Here is a 12,373-nt window from a genome sequence, read left to right as displayed (position 1 = left end):
CTTTCCTCATCTATAAAATGGGGTTAATAGTACTATCTCATAGAGTTGCTGTATGAAGCAAATGGGATGATGTTTAGAAAGTGCTTGGTGTAGTCTTTGCAACACAGTAAGCATTAAATGTGTTAATTATTAGTAGTGGTAGTAGTATATTAAGTGGTACCTCCCACAGCCCCCGCTCAGGGAAACAGCCCTGGGCTGCTATTTGCATTGGGATGGCCACTAAGATTGAACAAGAGATTAGACCTGGCACGTGGCCTACACATGGACTTGGCATGGACATAAGACCTGCATGGCCTGGTTCGAAATGAAGATGTATATGAATTACATACTCTCCCTTTAAATCTGAACAGAATTACAAATGGAAGTTGCCAGTGATGGAAGGGCAGCTTCACCTTACATCTTGCAGATGAATCAGAGGAGTTAAGAGGAATTAGAGAGCACAGAGTGAAACAGATGCCAAGAGAATGTCAGAGACAGAGAGGGAGCAAGCACAACCTTGCAGCAGCTAGGAAAGGTAGGCCAGGTTCCTGGGCACTTTCCAGTCCTCAGGAGTCCTGGCTGCACTGTGGTCTCTGTCCTTTGATTTCAGTGTGTGTCCTTTGTGTGACTTTATAATAAATGTCCCCTTTTTGAAACTGGATTGAGAGACTCTCTGTTCTAGTCATCAACAAAGCTCTAAATACAAATTAGTTGCAGGCATGTCACACCCCACCTCCAAACTGTAGACTGTGAAAATCTTTAAGTGAAGTGCTAAATCACTTTTTTGCTTATAAAATATTTCAATCTTATAGAAAAAATAAGAAATAATTAAGGTGCATCTGTCAACCCAATAATTAATGTTAACAATTGTTGAATTAAATAGTTTTGCCACGTTTACCTCATAATTTTTTAGAAGAAATGAAACATTTCAGTAGAGATGAAACCTCTCAGATACTCATCCTCAATCCTATTCCCCATCCTTCTCAAAAGGAGCTGCTATCCTGAACTTGGGATTTATCATTCACATGTGGTATTTATCATTCATATATATATATATATATATATATATATATAATTTTGCATTATTTAAACTTGACAAAAATGGTATCATTCTGCAACTTCAATATATTATGTTTTTGAAAGTTATCCATGTAGACAGATAAGACTCAATTCCATTGTATGACCAAATCATAATTTGCCTGTCCTGTTGATCATTTGAGTTTTTCTAGATTTTTTACTACTGCAGTTAATGCTTCAATGAACGTTCTTGCACACGTCTTCTCATGGAGATATTGAAACTTTCTCCAGGATACTTGCACAAAGGTAGATATTGAGTCCTACCATCCGTGAATGTGGTTTACATCTCCATTTTTTTTAGATATTTCATGACCTTCAGAAGTATTTTATCATTTTTGTAAGGATTTTTTACATTGTGACAGTACATGAATAGGCTACTGAAAACGATTCAGACCCCTCTCCTTCCTTGCTTTCCTGTGTCTTGGAAGATGGAAACCAAAAGTTCTCAACTACCCAGTCTCCCTTATCTAAGAATAACCAGAAGACATAGTTCTGGTTCTTGAGATGAGAAACCTCTGGAAGTGTTGAAAACAGGAATGACAGATCTGACTTAGATTTTTAAAGAGTTGTCCTGGATGCTGCGTTGAGAGTAGACTGTATGTAGGGGACAAGGCATAGAACAGGGAGAATACTTCAGAGGCTTTAGCAATAATTTAGAGCAGAGCTAATGGTGGTGTTGACCAGAGTGATAGTAATATAGGTGGTAATAAGTAGTTAGATTCTCAATATATTTTGAAGGTAGACCTGATAGGATTGGCTCATTGGCTTGTTGGATGTGGGGTGTCAGCATATGAAAGGAGATAGTGACAAATGCCAAGGTTAATGTCTTGAGTAACTGGAAAGATTGAGTCATCAGTTACTAGGGTGGGGAAAACTGTAAGGAAAGCCAAGTTGGGAGGAATTTAGGAGTTCTGTTTTGAACATATTATGTTTGAGATGTGTCTTAGACATCTAAGTGAGAAGTCAAGTATAAAGTTGGGTTTATAGGTCTAAAATTTAGAGAAGAGATCCGTAACAGAGATACAAATTTGACATTTATAAACATATGATCAATATCTAAAGCCACAATACATCAGCAAGGGCATGAGTGTAGACAGAGAAGAAAAGAGGTTCTAGGACTGAGTGCTGGTGCACCCTACATTAGGAGGTCAAAGAGATGTGGAAGAACCGGCAAGGAAACAAGATTGGCAAATAAGGAGAGAGGAAAGGCAAGAGAGTGGTGTGTCCTGGAGGTAAAGTGAAGAAAGTATCTCCAGGAAGAAAAAGTGATTGTTTCAAGAGCTATTACTGGGACAAGTACAATGAGAATGGAGAATAGACCATTGGATTTAGCAATGAGAAATTCATGGGTGATGTTGATGAGAGCAGTTTTGGTGGAGAGGTGTTGGCAAAAGTTTGACTCGAATTCAATAAAAAATGAGAAGTGAGAAATTGGAGAAAGTAAGCAGAGACAACACTTTTAAGGTGTTCTTTTGAAAGGGAAGCAGATAAATATCCTGGTAGCTGAAAAGGGATGTGGGTTGAAGGGAGAATTCTTTTTGATTTGGTAGAAATCAGAGCACTTTGATATGCTGAGGGAGATGATCCAGGAGAAAGGAGAAAGTGGTGATAAAGGATATTGTAGGGGGAATGAGGGATGACCACCAGAGAAAGGACAAAGGGGTGGAATCTAGGGTACACACAGAGGGGTTAGCTTTAGCTGGAAGCAAGAGCAGAAAAGGCAGCATGAGAGGCAGATAACGTAAGCACTAATGGACATAGGTGAATAGGTGTGAGAGGAGTGAAACTTCTCTTCGGGTTGCTTACATTTTCCCTGTGGAATAGGGAGTAAGGTTAGCAATTAAGAGAGTGAGGGAGGGTGATGTGTTAGAGTTTTGAGGAGTGAGCACTGCTAGTGGCTTCAATAATTGATCTAAAATGAATTGCACCCTCTTCTTTTGATCTGATAAGGCTTTGGAAATGGAAGGCCAAAGTGAACCAGGAAGAATGCTCCTATTGTTCCGACATAACCTGTGGTTTAGGATACCGGAAAGTATGAACCAATTTCTAGGTTAATTGAGAAGAACTGTTTTACTGATTTGTAAATTCCCTATTCCCGTAAGACTACTTCCTATAACCCATCATTCATCTTCTTTCCACAGGTTTCACTCCCATACCTCCATAATCCATCTCTTGCCTTGCAGTCTGTTTTTTTAAAAAACACATGACCCCTTTATTCCCCAAATTTGTTGGGTGGATGAGAGACCAAACTCTCAAGAGACAATATACCATTAAGCTTGAGCTTTGTGATCAATAGACCTGAGTTCCAATACCACTACAAACATTTACTAGCTGTGCACATTAGAGGAATTTACTCAGGGTCAACAAGACCCAGTTTTCTCATCTGTAAAGTGGGAATAATATCCACTTCATAAAGTATCAATTAAAATTCCGAGTTTTGCAGGATAAGTCTTAGCACAGTGCCCAACACAAAGCAGGTGTCAATAACTGGTAGCTATTATTAATCTTGACCTGTCTCCTCATACTTTTCAAGACACACAACCTCTAGTCACACAGAACTACTTGCCAGTTTTGAAACATGCTGTTTGCTAAATCCCTGCCTTTGGTCATGCCTTTCCCTGTACTCGAAACAGCACAACCTCTTCTCCGCCTGGTGGACAATCACTGGGCATGCCTGAACTTAAATGTCACTGCTGTGAAGACCTCACTAACCAAACTCCCATCTCTCTCAGCCTGAGTTGGTTTAGTCTTCCTCTGAGCTCCCGTAACACTTTGTGCATTCAGCCATAGCGGTGCTTATCACATGGTATTTAAATTATCTGTTTGTATGTCTATTTCACAAAGTAGACCGTGAGATCTTCAAGAGCGGCTGTTCATGGTGTTTGTCACAAAGTGTATGTGAATTGAATACTTGTTGAATGAATAAGGAGAGGCGAACTATGTTAAAACGCTCCACCAATCACTTTGCAGAGCTCCTGGGTGAAAATGGGTGCTGGTTCCTGAAAAACATATGTGTAGATTTAAGGCAGTCGCAGTATGTGCCCATGTGGCGGCCACCAAAGAGTGTTGGAGGGAATAAAGTTCCAGGGCATGCACCCACTACCATCATTTTTCCATCTCTTTGGTGCTTTCAAGACAAAGCCTGGGTTTCTGAGGAAAAATTCAAGGCAAAAGTTATCATTGGCTGATAACTGGTCAAGTTTGCACTCTATTTTGTTTGTAACATTCTCTCCAGCAGCACACAATGAAGAGAGGAGAGATAGCTGTAGTCAAAGTTAGTACATTTTAGGAACCAGTTATTCAAATAATCAATATTTCTTGAGCACCTATTTTGTTCCCAGATCTGTGTCGGGTACAAAGATAGGGTCCTTTAGCCATTGGATGTCCTGTGGGCAATGTTTAAGCACATGGGCATTGGAGTAAGATAGGCTTTGGTTCAAAGGCTGGTTCTTGCTCTACAGCAGCTATATTAACTTGGATGAGTGCCTTAAGTCCTCTCAGAATTAGTTCTCTCATCTGCGAAATGGAATATTGTAAAATGTAGATGACAGGATGTATATAAGGGACCTTGCTCAGTGAATGACTCTAAATAAGTGGTAGCAAAAAAAACTAAAACAGAAAGTGCTTATAATCCTCGTTGAAGTTTGAAAGGCAAAAGTGAACTCAGAGTATCACCATCAAGAGTCAATTCATTGTCCCACAGTCTTACAAGGTAGAATTTTTATCTTAGTGAATTTATATGGTGCAGAAATTTGCTTCTGTCAGTGCAAAGTATATCCACATCTCAGGGAAGAATTTACCTGGTCTCAACTCACAAGAGTCTAAATAAACCTGGATGAAATGTATTAATTTGTACTGAGAAGCATAACCATTAGATGGATCTTAATACTTCATATCATCAGTTCTTCCTCCCCATGGATAAAAAAAATCTAGGGAAACTGAGTTTTTCTTAATAAAACTTAGTGTTCTTAATCAAACTGAGTTTTTCTTGCCAAAACTGAGTTTTTCTTAATAGTTTATCTGTTCTTTAGACAAGCTAGTTTGTAACATTCTGTTCCAGTTATATATTACTGTGTAACAAATGACCCCAAAGCTTAACAGCTTAAAACAACAATCATTTTATTTTATCTCATAATTTTATGGGTCAAGAATTTGAGAGGGGCTTCGATAGGCGATTCTTCTGTTCCAAGTGGTGTTGTTGGAGGTCAACCAGTGGTGTTTAGCTTGCAGATATCTGGTCTGGAGGGTCCAATATGATTTGTCTCACATACCTAGTACCTTCATGAGGATGACTGGAAGGCTGGTCTCAGTGGGACTATTGACCAGAATACTGCAATGTAGTCCCCCCTGCATGGTGGTCTCAGGATACTCAGACTTCTTACAAGGCAGCTTAGGGTTCCCAGAGAGATCACGCCAAAAACCCTGCACTCCAATTCCAGAATATTACCTCTGCTGCATTTACTAGGGCCAGCCTAGATTTAAGGGGAGAGAAATTAGATGCCAGCCTGCAATGGGAAAAGTAGTAAATAATTTGTGGCCATTTTTATTCAACCACACATTCTTTCCCAGGACAAAAATTGCCTGTCAGTGGCCCCCGATTATCCAATATCTCTTGGTATGAAGCTCTCTTCCTTGGACAGTGCTTTGATGGGCATTGCTCACATTTGCTTTTGAACTTGAGTTTTTTGTGTGTGTTTCTGGAACTGACTTTCTGAGCAACACATTCCATCTGTGCAGCTGTCAATAGCTGCAGTCTTGTCTTGCTTTTGTCTAACGACCTATCCGTCTCTTTCAGGTGAATTCACTTACATATAGATTTCCACAAATTCTTTCAGCACTTTAACCGACTTCTCTCTACTATGTTGTACCCACCTTGCATTTTCACGGCTAAATGAATGGAGAAGAAAAGTAACAAGAACAGAGAAAAATGAAACAATATTACTGTGCTATAATTCTGAAAAATAGCAATAAAAACAAGCAAAAGCATATTGAAATGCAAAAGTGTATGGAACATATCCCAAGGCATTCTGATAGATGAGATTAGGAAAGCCTTGATGAAGTTGTGATGTCCTCATGGAAAACATAAGATTTCAAGCTCAGTCTTGAAGGATGGATAAGATTTGACTAGGCCACAATGATCTTTTGGGGGAGGAAGAAATTGAGTGCAAATCCTGAATTGAGCAATTTTAAATCAGGAAGTGACTAAGTGATCCTTCCAAATCGTAAACCTGTTCCTTTCACCTCTTGCACAAAGCCTTTCAGAGACTTAGATCTACGGGCCTGAAACACACTGTTCAGAAAAGCACTTGGGAACTTTCAAGATGCTGCATCTAAGTTGCTTTATCTCCCGTCCCTCTCTTTTATGTAGTCAACTCTACAGATACATGGAAACTTTCTCTCCTTCCCCAAATCGTGCCTCTCTCTCTCCTGCCCTCAGAACTTTGGCATAATGTTCTAGTGCCTTTCCTGTGTGATCCAAATGTTGAACATCTCTTCACCTTCCATACAATTCAAACATGACTCTTCAGATGCATTTTCTAGTAGGAGCTTTATCCTCTCCTGCTATTGTTTCTTGTGTCTACTGCCACCAAATTAGTCATCTAAGTTTATTGTAATTAACTGTTTGCATGTCTATCTCACTCACTAAATGTTGAAATTTTGGAACAGGGGTCAGCAAACTTTTTCTGTAAAGGGCAAGATAGTAAATATTTTAGGCTTTGTGGGCCATAAAGTCCTGGCCACAACTGCTCGGCTCTGCTGTTGTAGTGGAAAAGCAGCCATGGACAGCACCTCAGGCAATTCTTGGGAAGTTTCTGGGAAAGAGCGTGTGGTCGAATAAAAATGGCCACAAATTATTTACTACTTTTCCTATTGCAGGCTGGCATCTAATTTCTCTCACTTTGAGTCTAGACAGTACTTAGTAACAAATGGTCATGTCTATGTTCTAATAAGACTTTATTTACCAACACTGAAATTTAAATTTCATATATTCTTCTTTTGATTTTTTCTAATTATTTAAAACATAAAAACAATTCTTAGTTCACAGGCTGTACAAAAACAGATGGTGAGCCATATTTGGCCCCTGGGTCATAATTTGCCAACCCCTGTCCCAGAAGGCTGTGATCATATCTGTTCAGCTTTGCATCTCTATTGCCTATCACAATATTGCCTGGTGCCTCACACAGTATACGCTCATTAAACTTTATTCAAATAGATGAATAAAGAGAGGAAAGAGAAAGGGCGATAGGAGTAAAAAAGCATGTCTGTTCTCTGCACGCACGTGGTTTAGGACCCAGGAATTCCAGTCTGTGGGGTGATGAACAGAGCATATACTGAGCCCAGGACCAGCACCCTCTCGGGTTCTCTTCTCTACAGGGCCAATAGAATCACTGAAAACTGTTTGGAATCAGATTAGCATTCCCAAAAGTGTCAAAACAAGCAGGCGATGCCAGGTTGTGGAGCTGAGCTGGATGGAGAAAGAGGGGAGCCCATGGGAGCTGGCCATGAGCAGGCTCAGAGCAGTCCAATGTAAGGTTAAGCCTGGGAGGTTAATCTGCTCCTGCATCAGCAGCTGCTACCAGCCTTTATTTCCTTCCTACAGCTGCAGGCAACAGTGTCCTGTGTCCTTGAGAGAACAGCTTGGGAGATGAGGCTTATGCGACATGACAGGAAGAGTTGTTGTAACAGAGGGATGGGACAGAGCAGGGAAAAAGTGTGAGATGGCTGACATGGGGCCAGATTGACAGGAGTTTTATAAACCAGGCAGAGGGTGTTAGACATGAAATATTATTAGAGAGTTAGAGCTATGAATGTTTTTTATTGGGGTGAAGATGGGATTTAAGAAAGTTTTGTTGCCATTTATAGGATTGGGAGAGACAGGAGTAAAAAAAGAAAGTTGAGAGTCTCTTGAATAAATTCAGGTGTGACATGATGAAAATTGGCAAGGGAAATGAGGAAAAATGGTGGTTTTAAGAGAAATTAACTGCCATTGAGACTCTGCATACCCTCAGTGGGTGGAGAGAGAGAAAACAATGGTGATAGAAGATTTTATGCATAGCTGATTGAAAAATATGTAGCTCCTTTCTCAAAAGAGACAAGAGACAGAGAAGGAGAAGGGAACAAATTTGAGACTCAAGTTTTAGTTTTTACCAGTAGAGTTTGAGATGGCCATGATAAATTCAAGTAGCCATGTCTCTCAGGCTAAGTTAGAATTAAGCTTGAGAGAGGTGTAGTGGTATACTGATAAATGTTTAACAATTATCTCTCCAGGAATTAAAGCACTCTGATTCATTGTATTTGCCAACTTCTGTGGTGTAAATTCTGCTGCCATGTCTGATTTTAAGCTACCAATCTGATGTCACTGAATGCAGAGTTGGGAAGAACTGCCAGTGGGGACCCATAGGAGCTGATCCCAACATGCCACTGGAAAATGGTAGAGATGGAGACTTGAAAAGCAGAGAAAAAATAGAGCTGGGTGAGCCCTTAGAAATCTGGGGTGTCTTTTATTTTACAAAGATGAAACTATAACTAAAAACAGGACACAGAGGAGAGCTGAACTCTTGAAAGTAGTAGGATGGTTTAGAGGTGGAAGAGAAAAGTATCATGAACTTAGCCTTTATCTATGTGGACAGAGCATGGTGCTGCAAAAACACTCTATTTGAAGATTAAGAAAAGTATGACATCTACAGTAATAGAAATACAATTCCCTATGGTTATCAGGAGACAGAAAAAGGATAACGCTCATAGGGTTGGCCTAGTTTTCTATTCTAACTCCTGATTTGCCTATTGTCTGTTTTCCTTAGCTATCAGCACAAACTACTTCAGGTGCTAAGGCTCTTAGTTTGCGTGCACGTTCAATTTGACTTATTCCTACAATAAATCAAAAGAAGGAAATGATCCTTGTGGGTGTTTACCTGGGCATTGTAAGAGAAGGCTATAAACCCACTACCTCTAAGATCCCATTGAGAGTATTGGAGCATTTAAGAGCATGGTGAGAGCTCATCTATTGTCTTTGGGGTGGTGGGGGTCATCTTATTTCCTCACCAGGACTCATAAAACCTTACTTTTAAGGAGACTGCGCTAGGAATGCTGATATCACACACACCACTTCATTCAGTATAGCTTTATCTGCTGAGAGAAGTAAGGGGCCCTTTAGACATGCAGGGCTCATCTCAAGTTCAAGGAAAGTTCAAGAAATATTCTTCTTTTGATAACTTAAGCGTCAACGATGTGACAGTTCTCAATAATCTCAACACATTGAGCATGCTCAGCTCTGGTCTTAGGGAAATATAGGTTCATTCAATTTCACGGTGTGTTGCTTAATTTTCCCAAAAAATTCTCATTGAAATGTTTCTTCTGCCTCCCTTCATATCCTAAGGTTTTTTTAATCAGTTGAGATCCTGTAGGAACTTAATTTTATGGAGAGGGGAGGATCCTCCTATCTATAAGTATTCTATAGATTTCTTTCAATTTTGTGGAAATGAAGAAAATCGTGTTTCTCTTTAAGACTTTGACCTAGGTAAGGTCAGACTATGTAGTCCACTAATAGATCTCAGAAGCCAATATTGATATTGCCTTCAGAAACTTACAAGGCCATTTTAAATTTTTAAATCTGTGAAGACCACATGATTCACCAGGCCCACTTTGATCTTGCTGAGAAAATGTTCACAGGGAAACATTTGCAGTCTGGTATGCAAATACTCAAGTGTAAATCAGATGTTTGTAACCCACTTGTAACTCACTCATTCTTCCTATTGGATGATCCCGTCAATTGCTCAATCAGCAAAGAGTCAACTTATTAGTTAAGGCTATTATTTCACTTTATTTCTTTAATCCAATTAATCTGGCCCTTTGGCTGTGGCCTTAAGGCTCATTTATCACATACAAAATACACATACACGTCTACTAAAGCTTTAAAGGGTAAAATAGCTCTTTTCTAAAGGTTTTCTTAGAGTTAGATAGTATGTCAAGAGAGGAATTATACTATATTTGATATATCCAAATTTTATAGAAACGTTCTTAACTGCAGAGCAGATTTCCCAGTCTCCTTTCCTTCTTAAACATCCTCTGCCCACTCTTTCTCCTCTCCTCTCTCCCATGTTGGTCCTCTGGCCTCCTTTCTGTTCATTTCCCTCTCTGCCTGCTACGGTCTGAGTGTTTGTGTCCCCCCACAATTCACACGCTGGAATCCTAGTGCCCAGTATGATGGTGTTAGGACGTGAGGTCTTTGGGAAGTGATTAGGTCATGAGGGTGGAGCCCTCATGAATGAAGTCAGTGTTCTTATAAAGAGACCCCCACAGAGCTCCCTTGCCCCTTCTACCATGTGAGGACGCAGCGAGAAGTCTGAGACCCAGAAGAGAGCCCTTACCTGACCATGCTGACACCTTGATCTTGGACTTCCAGCCTCCAGAACTATGAAAATCAAATTTCTGTTGTTTATAAGCCACTCAGTCTGTGGTATTTTGTTATAGCAGCCCAAAATGGACTAAGACAGTGATCATCTTTTTTGTTAAGGAAAGCAATCTGGCCTTCCTTAAATCCTCTCAAAACCTTCTTCATATAAAGCCCATGTGAGAGAAAATGTAGTAAATATTTTTACTTTAATTTTTTGTCCTGTTATAAAAATACTTTGTCTTGACTGTTGTGCAAACAAATAGTTTGCTCTTATCCACCAAATCACTGGTGCAGCCAATGTGGAAGTTGTGACTGTTGCTCCCTCTCCTCATTTCTTCTCTTCCAGGTTCCCTAGAGAGGGAGGAGAGCAGAATCACTGTATTATCTCTGGGCTCTTGTCAGGCCAATCAGGTGTCTACACTGAAGACAAACAGTCCTGATCTCACTGAAGACCGGGGAGGAAGGGAGTCCCCATCTTAACTTGTTTCCCACTTCCTTCAAGTGAAAACAGACTACATTAGTGTATTTCCCACTGTGGGTCATGGCCCATTGGAAGATCATGAAGTCATGTTAGTAAATCACCCTAGTATTTGTTTCTAATGAAATATAGTAGAATAGAATAAAATATCAGAATTTGCATAAGATAGGAATGGTGAGTACAGTTTTATGAAATATTTATTTCTGAATATATATTGAATGAATGTATATATTCTGAATGAATATATATATTCATTCATTTTAACTAATGTAAAATGTATTTCTTACTGTGAATTGTAAGTCATAAATGTTTGAAAGTTTGAAAGCCACTACTTTAGGTAATGTTTTACTTGAGAGCGCAAAGACTGTTACCAACTCTGCAGAGTAGACTGGGGTGGGGGAATGATGCATTCCTGCTCTGGCTCTTGTGTGCCCTGTCCCAAAGCAAAGCTTCCCCTCAGGTCTTTGGGGCAGGGGATTCTCAAATATTTCTTCCCAGGCTTTCAGAGTGTGTTCCGCCTGGGTTTTTCTCATTGCTAAGCTCTCTTTTCTGCATCTACAGCCCTCTCCCTTTAAACCCTGTCCCACAGAGAGTTCAGTTCTGCCTCCAATTTTGTTAAACCAGAACTCACCATTCCTACCTACAAAACCAATTAAAGCTCAGCCATCATTAAAATCTTCAAGTAGATTACACTTTTAATAGCCTCAGTTGTTGAATATCTGCTTCTCAGGAGTTGGTGAGCTCTGGTGTCCCTGATGGTGTGTGTACGTGTTTGCCTGGAGGGAGAAAACTCTCCCCAAGGCAGTGCTTCTCAGGCTGAAATGGAGATGTTGTTATACTGCAGATTCTGATGCTGTACATCTAGGGTGGGCCCTGAGATTCTGCATGTCTCTCATGCTCCCAGGTGATGTCAGTGCTACTGGTCTTTGGACCATGCTTTGAGTAGCAAGGCTTAGAGTACTCAATATCAAACATTTAGCCACCACTAAAATTAACTTCCCACTAACACCCCTTTCTTCTCTGGTATACATAAGCGATCCAAATTCCTCATATTAACATAGCTTTGATTCTTTCTCAAGAACTAGTACTTTGACCTTATTAGGCTAAGAAGATATCTTCCCTATTAGGAGTTATCCCTCTGAGGACTAATATATCTCCAGTAATTTAATAATGAGGAGCACTGTGCTCAATATACTTCTTCCTGGGAATGGAAGCTGGGGAGAAGTCTGGTTTGTCATGCCACATTTATGACTGCTGTTCCAATTAGTAGCAGTAGGTTAAAGAGTCTTATTAGGCTGTTTTTCATGCCATTGTTTACACTATGAACTCACACACATGCACACACACACTTTTTAACATTTCTGAAAACTGAGTGTCTTCCAATTATTGTTGGCCAGGTGGTAAGCTGGAAACGGTTGGGATGGCCTGTGCATAAGAAAACATGT

This window comes from Ceratotherium simum, chromosome 1 (assembly GCF_057802395.1).
Source record: "Ceratotherium simum simum isolate JZ-2026a chromosome 1, ASM5780239v1, whole genome shotgun sequence".
Lineage (NCBI taxonomy): Eukaryota > Metazoa > Chordata > Mammalia > Perissodactyla > Rhinocerotidae > Ceratotherium > Ceratotherium simum.
This window is presented reverse-complemented; position numbering follows the sequence as displayed.